Genomic DNA, 16,739 nt, shown 5'->3' with positions numbered 1-16,739 from the left:
CCAGTCTGTGGAATTTTCCAGGCAAGAGTGCCAGAGTGGGTTGCCATTTCCTCCTCCAGGGAATCTTCCTGACCCAGGGATCAAACCTGGGTCTCCAGCATTGCAGGCAGCCGCTTTTACCGACTGAGCCACCAGGCTTCCCTGATAGCTCAGTTAGTAAAAAATCTACCTGCAACGCAGGAGGTCCTGTTTTGACTCCTGGGTCAGGAAGATCCCCTGGGGAAGGGATAGGCTACCCACTCCAGTATTCCTAGGCTTCCCTTGTGGTTCAACCGGTAAAGAATCCACCTGCAATGTGGGAGACCTGGGTTTGATCCCTGGGTTGGAAAGATGCCCTAGAGAAGGGAACTGCTACCCACTCCAGTATTCTGGCCTGGAGAATTCCATAGACTGTATAGTCCATGGGGTTGCAAAGAGTTGGACACAATGAGTGACTTTCACCTCAGTATCCACTTCTGTATTTCTCTAATTTGGGAAGGAGCAATTTGTCCTATTACCTCAATTCTCTGTTGGATCCAGGAAGAGTTGTTGACTTTCAGTTTTTTTCCATTTTTTACTTGATAGCAGGCCATAGTAATGACTTCCAAGCTCCTTACATGCTAGAATGGACACTGTAGGTTCTTTCCACAGCTGTCACTCAGTAAGAAGAGAGTGGATGCTCTTACCTGAAGTTGATGTCATCACTTGTAGAAGAAGAAAGCTCACACAGGACCCAGAAAAAGAAGAGGATTTAAGCTTCATCATGCCTGGAAAAAGAGACAAGTAGAAAGTCATAGACTGAGATATGAGGCAGGAAATGTCAGGATGCTCAAAATTAAATCAAGATCATCAATAGGTACAACTTGGGACTCTCCTTTCAGAGTATAACCCCTCTCAGTATTCAGTAAAATGTCTGAATTTTACCATGTCTCCCCACTTGGTTCTTCTCAGGAGAGGCCTTCTTAATCCCTCTTTCCCATAAATTCACACTCTGCTTTTTTCCTCTTTCACTTTATGACCTAACTGACTAAATAAGCATTTCCTATGGCACGTGTAACAAATGGAGCAGAAAAAAATATCCTAAGTGAATAAATCAGGGGAGGGAATAAAAAATGGCAAACACAAAAGCCTGAATGCTTAAATATGCATGATGAAATAAGGAGAGTCTTTTTTGGATTATGTCCTTGAACAATTAAGATGAGATCAAATTATGGTGGAACTAAAATAGCTTGTCAACAATTTTATATATTAATTATAAAAAAGAAAGAGTGCTGAATTATTAGCTAGGTATCTTGTATTTTATCTGGCAACCCTCTTGTAACTCATAGAAACATGTGAGTTGGATTACAAAGTCAGTAAGTAAAAAACAAAAAAACATGAGATAATAAGAAAAAAAGGGGTTCAAATATTTATATATCTTTAAGGGAAGTGTAAACTGTATTCACATCATAGCTATGTGCTAAAAAAATGCGTTAAGAGCTGAAGGAAGAAGTTCCTCTGGTCATGGGAAACAAAATCTGTCTACTATTGAAACTAAACAAAATTAATCTACTTTCGAAAAAAAAAAAAGAAAGTCCTATTTGGCCTTTATAAAGCCCATGTGAAAATATTTAAAGTAATTGTGCTTTAAATTTTATTATTGTACATATCTGATAGATATGACAAATGATTATCAGCAATGCTAGCCTTTAAACAATTCACATCAATGGATAAAAGTAGGCAATTGTTGGCATAACACCCAGAAAAACAGATTACAATTTCCAAAGGAATGTAATCTCTAAATGACTCATAGTTATTTTGGTATCTCCCTCCACTACCTCTCATTCCTATTTAGAATCATTAACTTAAATTTTGAATTTATGAAAGATAAATAGTCATTTTTAAAAGCAAGCTACAAAAGAAATAAAGGCACATGTTCAGACTTATAACAAATGTTCATATTTTTATTTGTAATACTCCATAGCTGAAAATGGCTCAAAATTTTACATACAGATAAATGGATAAGCAAGTTGTGATATGTCCATATGATGTAATTAACTCAGTAATAAAATTATTATAATTAATAAATAAATATATATTTAATAAAACATATATAATTAATTAATTAAATTCTTATATTTCAATTATTCCTCATTAAATTTTTTAATCTACTTTTAAAAATACAGTTAAAACACTAGTAATATTCTTTTATGGGGTACTTATGTTTAATAACAATACGACATATACTTAAGGAAAGGATTCTTGGTCACTGGGGATACCTACCGTAGTGTCTAAAGCATTGGCATCACTGAAAGCTTTTTGATGTCTTTAAAAAAAGAGGCTAGGGAAGGGGTTCCATTTCTGGGACCCAGTGCAGATAGGATCGGCCTTTAATTGTCAGCAATCGAAAAATGAAATATGAAAGCAGATCTTCCTTTTTTTCTTATTTTTAGCTGCCCTGGATCTTCACTGTGGCTCATGGGTTTTATTTGCCCCGTAGCATGTGGAATCTTAGTTCCCTGACCAGGGATGAACTGTATCCCCTGCAGTGGAAGGCAGATTCATAACCACTGGACCACCAGGGAAGTCTCCCAGATCTTCTCTTTTGAAACACCTCACTGTCTATTACTTTTCTAAATCTACAAGTACCACTAGTCTCTGATAAAAAGATTGGCAAAATACTACACAATTAGAGCTAAAAGAACCCCTAACAGCATGTTTAAGGAGGTGGAATATAGCCTTATCCTTATCTATCTTTTACAAACTGGTCACTTACTTGAGCTCCAGAATCCAGAAGAAATTCTTTCCAGGTCCTTCATTAAGTTGTCTCAGTGTCCAAGGGTGAATCAGCCATGCTGCTGTACTGATAGTCGGTAAGAGATACTACAAAGTAGGTCCTGTGTACCACAGCGTCCACCTATTGCCTGCCAGCTGAACTTGTTTTTATTCTAAATTGAAATCAATATGCTTTAATAGAGACAACAGCAAGGTGCCTGTTGTCTGTATTACAAAATCTCAAAACCACTTGCAGCTGCGCCTTGCATGTCCTGAGAGAACTCATGTTATCTTTGCAAGAGACATGTACTGACATAACATGCCTTAGCCTGAAATGACATCTGAGCTCATCAGTCTTTATGTGTATTCCCCTGGACTTTTCCTTTACATCATGAGAATTCTGGGGAAATCTTAAGGAGAATTCTTTCTCTTATTAACAGACATATGCCATGCAAGTTACCTACGTAAGCACAATTTAAAATTTCCTCTTATTCATCCAGCCCTACTGAATACTATCTATTCTTCCCTACAACTGTTTTGTTTTCCTGCTGAAAACCATATTACATTCAATTTAGAGACGGGCACAGGACAAACACTGGGAAAATAATTTTCTAAGCTGTTTTTAGTAATGAAACAATGGAATTTTTAAAGTAAGAGGAGCCTAGAGAAAGCTTAGACAGTCTGTGCTAGAAATTGTCTGGTCCATAGGGGACTTTAATGACAGCGTTCTAAAAAGGACTTGAACCGAGGTCACTAGTGCCACGAAGTACAGCTATACGAGCTTATGGAGGACAGAACTTACAAGCTGATACGTGCAGGACCATGGACTAACCTCTAATTCTCCCTCTTTCATAGCAAGCTGTTCCGAGGCCAGGCACTGCTGAACTGAAGGCAGCATGGAGAGAGTTCCTCCTGTGATCCTCTGCTGTAATGCTCTACTTCTAAGACATGAGAAGTAGGAAGCATTCATGTGACTTTAGTCTCGTATGCATGCTAAGTTGCTTCAGTCATGTCCGACTCTGTGTGACGTTATGGACTGTAGTCTGCTAGGCTTCTCTGTCCATGGCATTCTCCAGGCAAGAATACTGAAGAGGGTTGCTGTGCCCTCCTCCAGGGAATCTTCCTGACCCAGGGGTCAAACCCAAGTCTGTAACAAGTCTGTGAATATGTCCTGCAATGGCAGGTGGGTTTTGTTTTTTTTTTTTTTTTTACCACTAGTGCCACCTGGGAAGTCCTGACTAGTCTTAGCCTGCTTTCTTGAGCTAACTCAGACCTTTTGAGCCATTTCTGCTGAGCTCCAAAAGGAGGGTTTGGAAATGAGGGCCATCTAGACTTTTTCCTCTATATCTCTGACACTTGGAGGTTCAGTAAATATTCCTTCCCACTGTGTACACAGACCGGACTAATCTGTTTTTGGACCAGAGGAAAGTTTCACAAGGATTCAAAATTTGCTATTCTTTCATCCACATAAACTTTAGGATTACCTAATAATTTTCAGTTAAAAACTGTTGGGATTTTGATTAAAGATAATTGACATATCAAGACTTCTGACCAATGATTATGGGTATTGCTCAATTTATTTGAGTCATCTTTATCTGATTACTAGCAAGTGTAATTATCTTTTTGTTAGACATTAGGGGTTTTCCCTTTGTGGAAAACACATAATAAAATTTTGTCTTAGATGAGGATCCTGGGAAACTGTCTCTAAAATGTGGAATTGGATATAGGAAGTTTAATTGGAGTATATACTTGGGATCAACACCAAGAATCAAGTGAGTGAAGTAGGATTTAGCAAGAACTGTTGTTGAACTGTGATGAAGCAACAATGAAGGTTGGTACCACAGGAAGCTGGGATGGTCCATTAAGGTTGCTCCACCATGAGGTGGGGTTGGGAGTTGTAGACCCGCGTACAACTATAAGGACAATCATTGGTACAGATTTTCCTTGTACCTGAAGAGGATGCATGACCTGTGACAAGGAAGCTTTGGTTTGCTTTGGTTGAGGACAACTCCCATGAAGGCACTTAGCAGAGAAATTGTAATCACTGGCATCTTGGGAATGGGTGACTCAGTCTTGAAGGGAGATCTGGAGGGCCTACCAGAGCATCTGCTATATACCACCCCATGCACTGCTTGATCCATGTGCATTCAATAGTAAATTAATCTAGAAGTCTCCATGCTGTCTTTTCCGAGTGAGCTTATAGCTGATCTTAGGGCCACAACTAACACCATCTCCCTCTTCTGCTACTTATTCTAGATTCCTCAACCTTTCAGCTATTCCTCTCACAGCATCTCTGTGAGCCTATGTAGCTCAACTAATGTGATGACTGAGCTTCTGATCCCTGAGATATGTAAGACCTTTATTACCACAACCTTCTCAAGTGATGAATGTTACATTTTACCATTTGCTATTAATATTTGACAAGTTGGGTGTCAAGCAGCAAGAAGGAACTTTTGGAGGTCATGGAAATGTTCTATACCTTGAATGTGGTCATGACTACAAGATAGAGATTTCTAAAAATGCCTCACACTATATTTTAAAAAGGTGCATTTTATTGTATATAAATGGTATTTCAATAAAATTTTTTAATTGAGAAATGAAGTAACAAATGAAGCTCTAATGGATTATCTGGCTGCCAAACTATGTAAATTATATACTAAGAACCTTAAGTGTTTGTTGAAATGACTCAGAAGACTTAGTTTATTAAAAAGGTTTTATTACAAAGGACATAATCCAGTAACAATAGAAGGGCATGCACTGAAAAGAGTTTGGAATTCCCAGAAGTGGTCTTCTTGGTCTACCTGTAGGGTAGCCTCACGCAGAATATGCATTGCCTCCAGATCTCGGATCACCACTGTGTTTGGTGAAGCATTCCAGGGCTAGAAAGCCCCAAATCTACCTATGGGGGGGTCTCATATTGAACTGTTCACATAAATCTATTCCAGCTATGTGACTAGACTTAGGCTTTGAACCCTGATATTACCTACTCCCTCCCCCCACCAAAATCTGGTGCTAATCTTAAATAAGATTATCATTCCTAAGCAGTGAAGACAGACTGATGCTTCTGGCTTTGTAACAACTTACAGACCCATGGTTTCAGAACACCATTTATCTTTAGTTGATAGATTTTACATTATTTACCAAGGGTCAATAGCTCTAGAGATAAGCATTCAGTCAATCCAGACCAGCTGAGATTAACTGATGCTGTAAACAAACACAGTCTTCCCTCCCGCCTTCGTATGCCTCTTCGTGATGATAAGCATAAATTGCCCCTGTCAAGATAGTGGCAACTTTCCTCACCTGCTATTTACTTGGCCTGAGAAACCCAAACATTGCGTGGAACTTCTGATTCCGGCTATGATGAAGTAACAAAGATAGGACCTAACATTAATAAACAATGATTAAACAAGAAAAATAAATAAAACACACGAAATAAATTTTAAGAAATGGATTTTTTTAAACTGTGGAAACAGACACAATAAAATCAATGAGGCAAGTTCTAAATCATCTAGGCTTCTGGGAGGCAAGATCTGATTACAGTTAGAGGAACAGAGAAAAGAAACAAAAGGCCTGGCTAAGTTGAGAAGATCTAATAGATTTCAGGAAGATAAGGTAGAAGGAAAAAGTAAGGCTGAATTCCAGGAAGAAGGGATCCATGAAGGAAAAGAGCTACCGAAATCTTCAGTTAAAGCACCTTGAACATTTCTGATTATTAAATAGTACATGTATAAAGTAAAACTCCACGAAACTGGGCAAAGGATGATTAATATTGCCTTAATACCATCACTAAAGGCACTACAAGAAAATTGCAGACCAAAATCCCCTGTGAAAACTGATTCAAAAATCCTCAACACAATACTAGTAAATAGAAGCCAGTAGCATATTAAAAGGGTTATACAACATGATCAAGTAGGATTTATTCTTAGATTAAAAGGATGGTTCAATACAAAAAAATTGATCAAAATAATATACCATATTAACAAAATGAAAGGAGAAAAACCACATGATCATCTCAATTGCTGCAGAAGAAATATACAACAAAATTCAAAATCCTCACATGATACAAAAAACAACTAGAAATAGAAGAAAACTGTCTCAGCATAAAATATATGAAAACCCACAGTGAACATCATTCAGTTCAGTTCAGTTCAGTTGCTCAGTCGTGTCCGACTCTTTGCAACTCCATGAATCACAGCATGCCAGGCCTCCCTGTCCATCACCAACTCCTGGAGTTCACTCAATCTCACCTCCATCGAGTCGGTGATGCCATCCAGCCATCTCATCCTCTGTCGTCCCCTTCTCCTCCTGCCCCCAATCCCTCCCAGCATCAGAGTCTTTTCCAATGAGTCATCTCTTTGCATGAGGTGGCCAAAGTACTGGAGTTTCGTATTCAGTGGTAAAAGACGGAAAACCTTTCCTCTAATATCAGGAACAAGGTAAGGATGTCCATTTTTGGCACTTCTATGAAATGGTAGATCAGCAGTAAGATTATCTGCTTGCCAATTCGGGAGACATGTATTCAATCCCTGGGTTGGGAAGTTCCCCCGGAGAAGGAAGTGGCAACCCCACTCCAGTATTCTTGCCTGGGAAGTCACATGGGCAGAGGAGCTTGGTGGGCTTCTGTATTGGCAGATGTATTCTTTACCAATGTGTCATCTGGGAAACCCATGTATATACCACTTACATCTTTTGTCTATTGATGGATACTTGGATTGTTTCCAAATCTTCAGCATAGTACCTAGTTCACAATGTAGTATTGTGTTCTTCAAATTTTTTTGAAAGCATAGACCTCGTGTTAAATTGACCACAAACACACACACACAAAATCAAACATAAAACAAAGGGACACGGAAACTTTGGGAAGTATTGGATATGTCTGTTACCTTGATTGTGGTGATGGAATCACAGGTGTTTGGGTTTGTTTGAACTCATCAAATTGTACTCATTAAATATGTTCAGTTCTTTGTATGTCAATTATACTTCAATGAAGCTCTTTTAAAAAGGAAAAAGAGTTCATGATTAAAGTACAAGTGCTCTTTCTCCTAAGCTATTGACAGAAATGTTGCCTCTCAATACTGACAAAGATTCTTTGCTTGATCTAACATTAGTCAGGGTCATGAGGCTTTCCTAGGCCCATCTGTGCACTTCCTTATAAAATTTCATTTTACCAGGAACCTTGCTAAATCAGTTTAACCAGAATCCCCACACCCCTCTCACTATCCAATAGCCTCAATGTCTGACCAGGTTCCTCATCCTCCACCATTACCTGTATCATGCCTGATCACCTTGACCTGTCTTCATTCAGCAAAAATCCCTTGTCAGATTTCCCCTTACTCCTGATGTTTCCTCTTAGTGCTTTTGTTCACTGACTTCCACCCTGCTGCTTGGCAATAAATTCCCATTTGCCCCTGCTGAATTTGGAGTTGAGCCCAATCTTTCTCCCCCACTGTAAAATTCCATTCCATCCTACTTGATGGTCCTGCATAAAGAATGTATGACCATCTTTAACAAATATCACTGAATATTTTTGGTACGATGGTGGCTCCCTTGGAGAGAGAGTTTGGGACTTCATCCTAGCAGTCTTCAATATTTTGTTTGCATATCCTCTAAAAGGATTTAAGTAACTCTGTAATCCCTTGAGAGCGTCCTAGGTAGTTCAGTGGTAAAGAATCGGCCTGCCGGTTCTTTGGCAAAGGCAGTAGATGATCTAACCAATTTAGATGTTGCTGTAAAAGTATTTTTAAGATATGATTAACATTTAAATCAGTAAGCTTAAAGAAAAGCAGACTACCCTCCACAGTGTGGGTAGGCCTTATTCAATCAGTTGAAGACCTTAAGAACTAAAACTAAGATTTCCCAAAGAAGAAAAAAGAAGAAAACATCTGGCTCATGGCTGTAATGTAGAAACCTTGCTTCTATTTCCAGTTTGCAGAACTATCCTGCAGATTTTGGACTCAAGACAGCAATGTCAACTCTTCCTCAGATCTCCAGCCTGCTGGTTTGCCTCATAGATTTTGAACTTGCCAGTCCCCACAACAATCTCCTGACTCAGTTCCTCTAGTATATATATTTATAGACAGATATTCATATATATGTGTATTATATATATGATAGACTAATTAATATATATCAAAAATGGAAATTAATATAATTACCTCTCCCTGACCCAAATGACAGAATTCCTTAAAATCGCTGAGCCCAAAGCTAAAATCCTAAAAATAACCTTGCTAAATTAGCAGTTTCTCTCTCCATTAGTCATTTGGAGACCTGAGTTTGATATCTTTTATTATATTTTTACAGTTAAAAGTGCTGATAAAAGTTTCCAAGAAACAAGCAATATCCCTCCATTTCTAAAACTCTGCTAGAGAAGAGAAACTAAGCCAGAAGCTACTTCTTCAGAGAGATACAACTGATGAATCTTTGACAATACTAATCATGGGGAAAAAGTAAATATGAATAAACAATATTAAGAATGGAAATCACAATGTAATTGCAAAGTCAAGAAAAAATAAAGGTAATAAGATTGAAACAATGATTGTATACTAACATATTCGAAAATAGATGAAATGAGAAAATTCACAGGAAACAATCAACAGATTATGGCAGAGACTACCATTTTTCCTACAGTATTTGTTATCTTGTCCTTCTATCTCATTAGAACATTTTTTTTAAGTGAGTACGTAGCCCAGTGAAATATAAACCACATTATTCAGCATCCTTTGTAGTCCTGTAGACAGATGAGACAATTAAATATAAGGGTAATGATGGTCCTACTCTGAAGAAATATCCACAGAAAGAGGGTGTGTTCTCTTTACTTTGGTTCAGGTACTTTTATGAACTGCATGGAAAAACAATACAATTGAAGAGATAACTGGTGATTGTGGAATGGAATGGACTTCCTGCCTTAGTGAGAGAGAGGAAAAAAGACACTGCCATCCTGTTTAAGCCATGATTACTTGGAGTTTGCATTAACCTGCATCTAAACCTAATCTAGAAAAAACAAAACTGATGAACTGGATTTCATCAAAATTAAAAACTTCTTATCAACAATACCATTAAGAAACTAACAGAAAAAACTTCAATCAGAAGAAAATATTTGCAATGTATACATCTGACAAAGGGTTTGCATCCAGAATATATAAATAACTTTTACAACTCAATAAAAAATTTTAAAACAACCCCATTGAAAAAGATTTAAACAAACACTTCAGAAAAGAAGATATATGAATGGCCAATAAGCACGCTAAAATGTGTGCAATATTACTAGGTGTTAGGGAATTGCAAAGTAAACTACACTGCGATTTCACCTCAGAGTCACTGAAATAGCTAAAATAAAAACACTGGCAACACAACACCCTGCCAAGGATGTGACAACTGGAACTTCTATATACTGCTGCTGTGTCCAAGACTGGCAGTTTCCAGTAAAGTATATATCTACCCAATAACTCAAAAATTTCTACCCCAAGGCATTAATCCAAGAGAAATGAAAACACATCTACAAATCTCTTTGTATAAGAATGTTCATAGTGGTTGTATGGTCAGGCCACTCAAGATGGCCATTCTCTTGCTCTCTGTACCTTTCCTCTGCTCCACCAGTGTTTGCTTTAGCTATGCCTTAGTTACATGACGGATCTTCTTTCTTGCCCCAGGTCCCAGGTAATGATTGTTCCAGCTTTAGATCAGAACACTCCACTATGCTTCTCAAAAGGATGGTTAGGGACATGCCCCTTTGCTGTTTTCCCTGGTAAACAATGAGCCCACTAGATACCAATTGCCACTATACTGATAACCTCCCCTGCCATCAGACTTCCCTTGTGGCTCAGCTGGTAAAGAATCTGCTTGCCATGCAGGAGATCCAGTTTCAATCCCTGGGTTAGGAAGCTCCCCTGGAGAAGGGAATGGCTACCCACTTCCGTACTGTTGCCTGGAGAATTCCATGGACAAAGGAGCCTGGTGGGCTACAGTCCATGGGGTCCCGAAGAGTCAGGCACAACTGAGCGACTAACATTGTCACTTTCCTCCTGCCACCAGGAGTGAAGTCTGTCTCCACGTCTTGCCTTGCCATCCACAGTACATGGTGGAGTGTGGCTCTAGGACCTTCCTTCAGACATGTAAGCTCCCCCATTCATTAAACCATTGATATCTCTGTTGCCAACTCTGGGCTCTTTCTTCAGTCTTGAAGCTGGGTAAGCACAGCCCTTGTAGTCCTGTCAAAAACCAGAAATAGTCCAAGTGCCCATCAGAAGGCAAATAGATACAATGTAGTGTATGGATAAAGGAAATATGCTATAGGGCACAATGAACAAGTGCATGCATTTTTCAAAATTCTTTGAACTGCACACACGATTTATTTGTTGCACTGTAGTGTTAAATTATCGGAGAAGGTGATGGCACCCCACTCCAGTACTCTTGCCTAGAAAATCCCATGGACGCAGGAGCCTGGTAGGCTGCAGTCATGGGGTCCCGAAGAGTCGGACACGACTGAGCGACTTCACTTTCACTTTTCACTTTCATGCATTGGAGAAGGAAATGGCAACCCATTCCAGTGTTCTTGCCTGGAGAATCCCAGGGACGGGGAAGCCTGGTGGGCTGCCATCTATGGGGTCTCACAGAGTTGGACATGACTGAAGCAACTTAGCAGCAGCAGTGTTAAATTAACCTTGATTATAAACAGGAGAATGATTCTATTGATTATCCTCATTGTTAAGGGTGGGGAAAGATAAATTAATTGATAATCAGTTGACCCAGGATGGGAATTTTTCTAACTCCCCCTAATTTTTTCCTTCCCTGGGGACGTTTACCTGTCTCTACATGTTAGAATCTCCTTGACATTTAACAGAGCTCATTCCTGAGGTATGAGTGGGAAAGACAAAGGATAAAGAGGAAAATACTGAGCCGGGGAAATCTTAGAAAATTTTATTTTTGAATATTGGCAAAAAGCAATAGTAAAACATGGTAAGTTGTTCATACATGAAAAGATTCACTATAAAGAAAATCCCAAGGAATTGAAAACATGAAACAAAACAAAAAACTCCTGGAACTGATAAGCAGTGATAGCAAGATTGTAGGATACATGGTTAATATCCAGAAATCAATTGCTTTTGATTCTATCTTTGCCGTTCCTTGGGAATATGTAATTATCTAAAAATTAAGATTCTAAAGTGGGAAATTTTATCTACTCTCATAAACTACAAATATCTGTAATCTTGCCTACTTTTGATAACTTGAATGCTGATAATCCATCAAATGACATCAAAAATTGCTGCTCCACCCTTTGAGATTTATTGATGGGACATAAGCCAAGAAACCCACAAAAATATCTGAAAAATGAGGTAATTTATTTTAAAATCATCTTATACTGAAACACATGCACATCTGTAGCCCTATCTCTCAAAGAAAATTACTAGTAATGTAAGCAGCTTTTGGCAGGATGTAGTTTTTTGCAGGAACTTTACAGAAGGACCCTTTGTCTTGTCACTAACCTTAAACCAGGCACCTCTGGCTCTACTCATCTCCAGCCTAAGTGCAACTTTCAAATATTTTGATCACAGAATGCCTTGACTAATCTATTGGTTCTTTCCATACATCAAAGCAGAAAATGAATAAATAATTAACAGATGACTAGATCTTTTCTCTAGCATCCCCTTCAGTAATTCTGGCAACAAATCGTGTGAACAAGACAGAATCTAAAGAAAAATCACAAGAAGTTGACAAGCCTGCACACAGTGGGGGATGGAGTCTACATTGACCCCTATCTCAGTGATTAACTGAGACTGTTACTGAATTCGAGCTCGCTCTGCTAGCCACATGAGAGGCCAATAAATCTGAGGGACGAGATACTGAGACAAAGAATATGGCTATTTGGAAAGTCGGCTGGCCTAGGAGATGGGAGACAAAGTTTGTCAGAGTCTGGATGCCAGGTTCTTTTAGAGGGTCAGAGAGAGAGGCAATGAACAATTTACGTAAAAAGGCAGAATAGAGAGAGAGGGGGAGTGAGGAACTAAAGTCAAAAGAGTCCTCAGTCTTGCAAAACATCTCAGGGAAGGGCCAGCCTTTGGAAGGGGGTGTGTTAATCTCTTCTATTCACAGGTGGGCAGGGTCAGATTATCTTTCCGAACCAAGGCACTTTAGTTTACCATCAGGCAGAGGGGCAGGGTCTTCTGAGGCAAGTTATTATGTATGATTGTAATAACAAAAAACGAAAAGCAAATCAAAGAAACAGCTTCCAACATGGACTCAGAATTGGCTTCTTACCGACTCAATGGACATGAGTTTGAGAAAACTCCAGGAGATGGTGAAGGACTGGGAATCCTGGCGTGCTGCAGTTCATGGGGTTGCAAAGAGTTGGACATGGCTGAGGGCCTGAACAACAACAGGAGGACTGCTTTCCTTTTTCCCTTTAAAGAACTTTCATGACAAAGCAGAATCTTCAGAAGTAGTTTTTTGGGGGACATTGAGTCCATCATCTCCCCAATTTGCTGGCATTCTGACTAAAGGCAACTTTCCTTTCTACCAACAACTGCCTCTTGGGTACTGATTTTCCAGCAGCAAGCAGCCAGTCCTAAAATGGTATGAGTAACATTTTAGTAAGTGTTTCCCTGGTGGTTCAGGTGGCAAAGAATCTGCCTGCAATGCAGGAGACCTGGGTTCGATTCCTGGGTCAGGAAGATTCCCTGGGAAGGAAATGGCAACCCACTCCAATATTCTTGCCTGGAGAATTCCATGAACAGAGGAGCCTGGTGAGCTACAGTCCATGGGGTCGCAAAGAGTTGGATATGATTAGATAACATTTTGGTATATTTTCATGAGTGCTTACAAAACTTCAGCATGCATGAGAATCACTTAGAGAACTTGTTAAAACATGCACCACTGGGTTCTACCCAGAGAGTAGGTGGAGTTTCTGATTCAGTAGATATAGTCAGGTGGAGTCCAAGAAGTTCCAGGTAGTGGCAATACTATCTATGGATATCCAGATCACACCTTTAGAATGACTGATAAACACCATAATTGTATTTTCCAAAATTAAACTAATTGAGAAATAATACAAAGATTAAGGCAGATTGTGAAATAAAATGTCATTGTGTCATTTTAGTCACTCAGTCATGTCAGACTCTTTGCAACCCCATGGACTGTAACCTGCCAGGCTCCTCAGTCCATGGAATTCTCCGGCAAGAATACTGGAGTGGGTTGCCATTCCCTTCTTCAGGGGATCTTCCCAACCCAGGGATCAAACCCAGGTCTGCATTACAGGCAGATTCTTTACCATCTAACTACCAGAAAAGCAATAATAAATCATTGGTATAAGATACAGTTAGCATATATGAGTGGGTGGGTGATTCATGACTCTAGGATTTAGGCATATGACATAGAGTCAGACAGCTGCTAAATTTACCTCCGCTGAGAACACATGTGGTCCACTGGAGACGGGAATGGCAAACCACTTCAGTATTCTTGCCTTGAGAACCCCATGAACAGTATGAAAAGGAAAAATGATGGGATACTGAAAGAGGAAATCCCCAGGTCAATAAGTGCCCAATATGCTACTGGAGATCAGTGGAGAAGTAACTCCAGAAAGAATGAAGGGATGGAGCCAAAGCAGAAACAATAACCAGTTGTGGATGTGACTAGTGATATAAGCAAGAGCAATATTGCATAGGAACCTGGAGTGTCAGGTCCATGAATCAAGGCAAACTGGAAGTGGTCAAACAGGAGATGGCAGGAGTGAATGTTGACATTCTAGGAATCAGTGAACTAAAATGGACTGGAATGGGTAATTTAACTCAGATGACCACTATATCTACTACTGCTGGCAGGAATCCCTCAGAAGAAATGGAATGGCCATCATGGTCAACAAAAGAGTCTGAAATGCAGTACTTGAATGCAATCTCAAAAATGACAGAATGATCTCTGCTCGTTTCCAAGGCAAACCATTCAATATCACAGTAATCCAAGCCTATGCCCCAACCAGTAACACTGAAGAAGCTGAAGTTGAATGGTTCTATGAAGACCTACAAGACTTAGAACTAACACCCCAAAACGATATCCTTTTCATTATAGGGGACTAGAATGCAAAAGTAGGAAGTCAAGAAACACCTGGAGTAATAGGCAAATTTGGCTTTGGAGTACGGAATGAAGCAGGGCAAAGGCTAATAGAGTTTTGCCAAGAAAATGCACTGGTCATAGCAAACACCCTCTTCCAACAACTCAAGAGAAGACTCTACACATGGACATCACCAGATGGTCAACAACGAAATCAGATTGATTATATTCTTTGCAGCCAAAGATGGAGAAGCTCTATACAGTCAGCAAAAAAAAAAGACCAGGAGCTGACTGTGGCTCAGATCATGAACTCCTTATTGCCAAATTCAGACTTAAATTGAAGCAAGTAGGGAAAACCACTAGACCATTCAGGTATGACCTAAATCAAATCCTTTATGATTATACAGTGGAAGTGAGAAATAGATTTAAGGGACTAGATCTGATAGACAGAGTGCCTGATGAACTATGGACGGAGGTTTGTGACACTGTACAGGAGACAAGGATCAAGACCATCCCCATGGAAAAGAAATACAAGAAAGCAAAATGGCTGTCTGCGACCAAAATGATTCTTTGTGACCCCATGAATTGCAGTACACCAGGCCTCCCTGTCCATCACCAACTCCCTGAGTTCACTCAGACTCACTCACTCACTCAGTCCATCGAGTCAGTGATGCCATCCAGCCATCTCATCCTGTCGTCCCCTTTTCCTCCTGCCCCCAATCCCTCCCAGCATCGGAGTCTTTTCCAATGAGTCAACTCTTTGCATCAGGTGACCAAAGTACTGGAGTTTCAGCTTTAGCATCATTTCTTCCAAAGAAATCCCAAGGCTGATCTCCTTCAGAATGAATTGGTTGGATATCCTTGCAGTCCAAGGGACTCTCAAGAGTCTTTTCCAACACCACAGTTCAAAAGCATCAATTCTTTGGTGCTCAGCTTTCTTCACAGTCCAACTCTCACATCCATACGTGAGCACGGGAAAAACCATAGCCTTGACTAGATGGACCTTTGTTTGCAAAGTAATGTCTCTCCTTTTCAATATGCTATCTAGGTTGGTCGTAACTTTCCTTCCAAGGAGTAAGCATCTTTTAATTTCCTGGCTGCAATCACCATCTGCAGTGATTTTGGGGCCCAAAAAATAAAGTCTGACACTGTTTCCCCATCTATTTCCCATTAAGTGATGGGACCAGATGCCATCATCTTCGTTTTCTGAATGTTGAGCTTTAAGCCAACTTTTTCACTCTCCACTTCACTTTCATCAAGAGGCTTTTTAGTTCCTCTTCACTTTCTGCCATAAGGGTGGTGTCATCTGCATATCTAAGGTTATTGATATTTCTCCTGGCAATCTCAGTTCCAGCTTGTGCTTCTTCCAGTCCAGCCTTTCTTATGATGTACTCTGCATATAAGTTAAGTAAGCAGAGTGACAATATACAGCCTTGACGAACTCCTTTTCCTATTTGGAACCAGTCTGTTGTTCCATGTCCAGTTCTAACTGTTGCTTCCTGACCTGCATATAGGTTTCTCAAGAGCCAGGTCAGGTGGTCTGGTATTCCCATCTCTTTCAGAATTTTCCACAGTTTATTGTGATCCACAAAGTCAAAGGCTTTGGCATAGTCAATAAAGCAGAAATAGATGTTTTTCTGGTACTCTCTTGCTTTTTCCATGATCCAGCAGATGTTGGCAATTTGATCTCTGGTTCCTCTGCCTTTTCTAAAACCAGCTCGAACCTCAGGAAGTTCATGGTTCACATATTGCTGAAGCCTGGCTTGGAGAATTTTGAGCATTACTTTACTAGCGTGTGAGATGAGTGCAATTGTGCGGTAGTTTGAGCATTCTTTGGCATTGCCTTTCTTTGGGACTGGAATGAAAACTGACCTTTTCCAGTCCTGTGGCCACTGCTGAGTTTTCCAAATTTGCTGGCATATTGAGTGCAGCACTTTCACAGCATCATCTTTCAGGATTTGAAATAG

This window comes from Bos javanicus, chromosome 3 (assembly GCF_032452875.1).
Source record: "Bos javanicus breed banteng chromosome 3, ARS-OSU_banteng_1.0, whole genome shotgun sequence".
NCBI lineage: Eukaryota > Metazoa > Chordata > Mammalia > Artiodactyla > Bovidae > Bos > Bos javanicus.
This window is presented reverse-complemented; position numbering follows the sequence as displayed.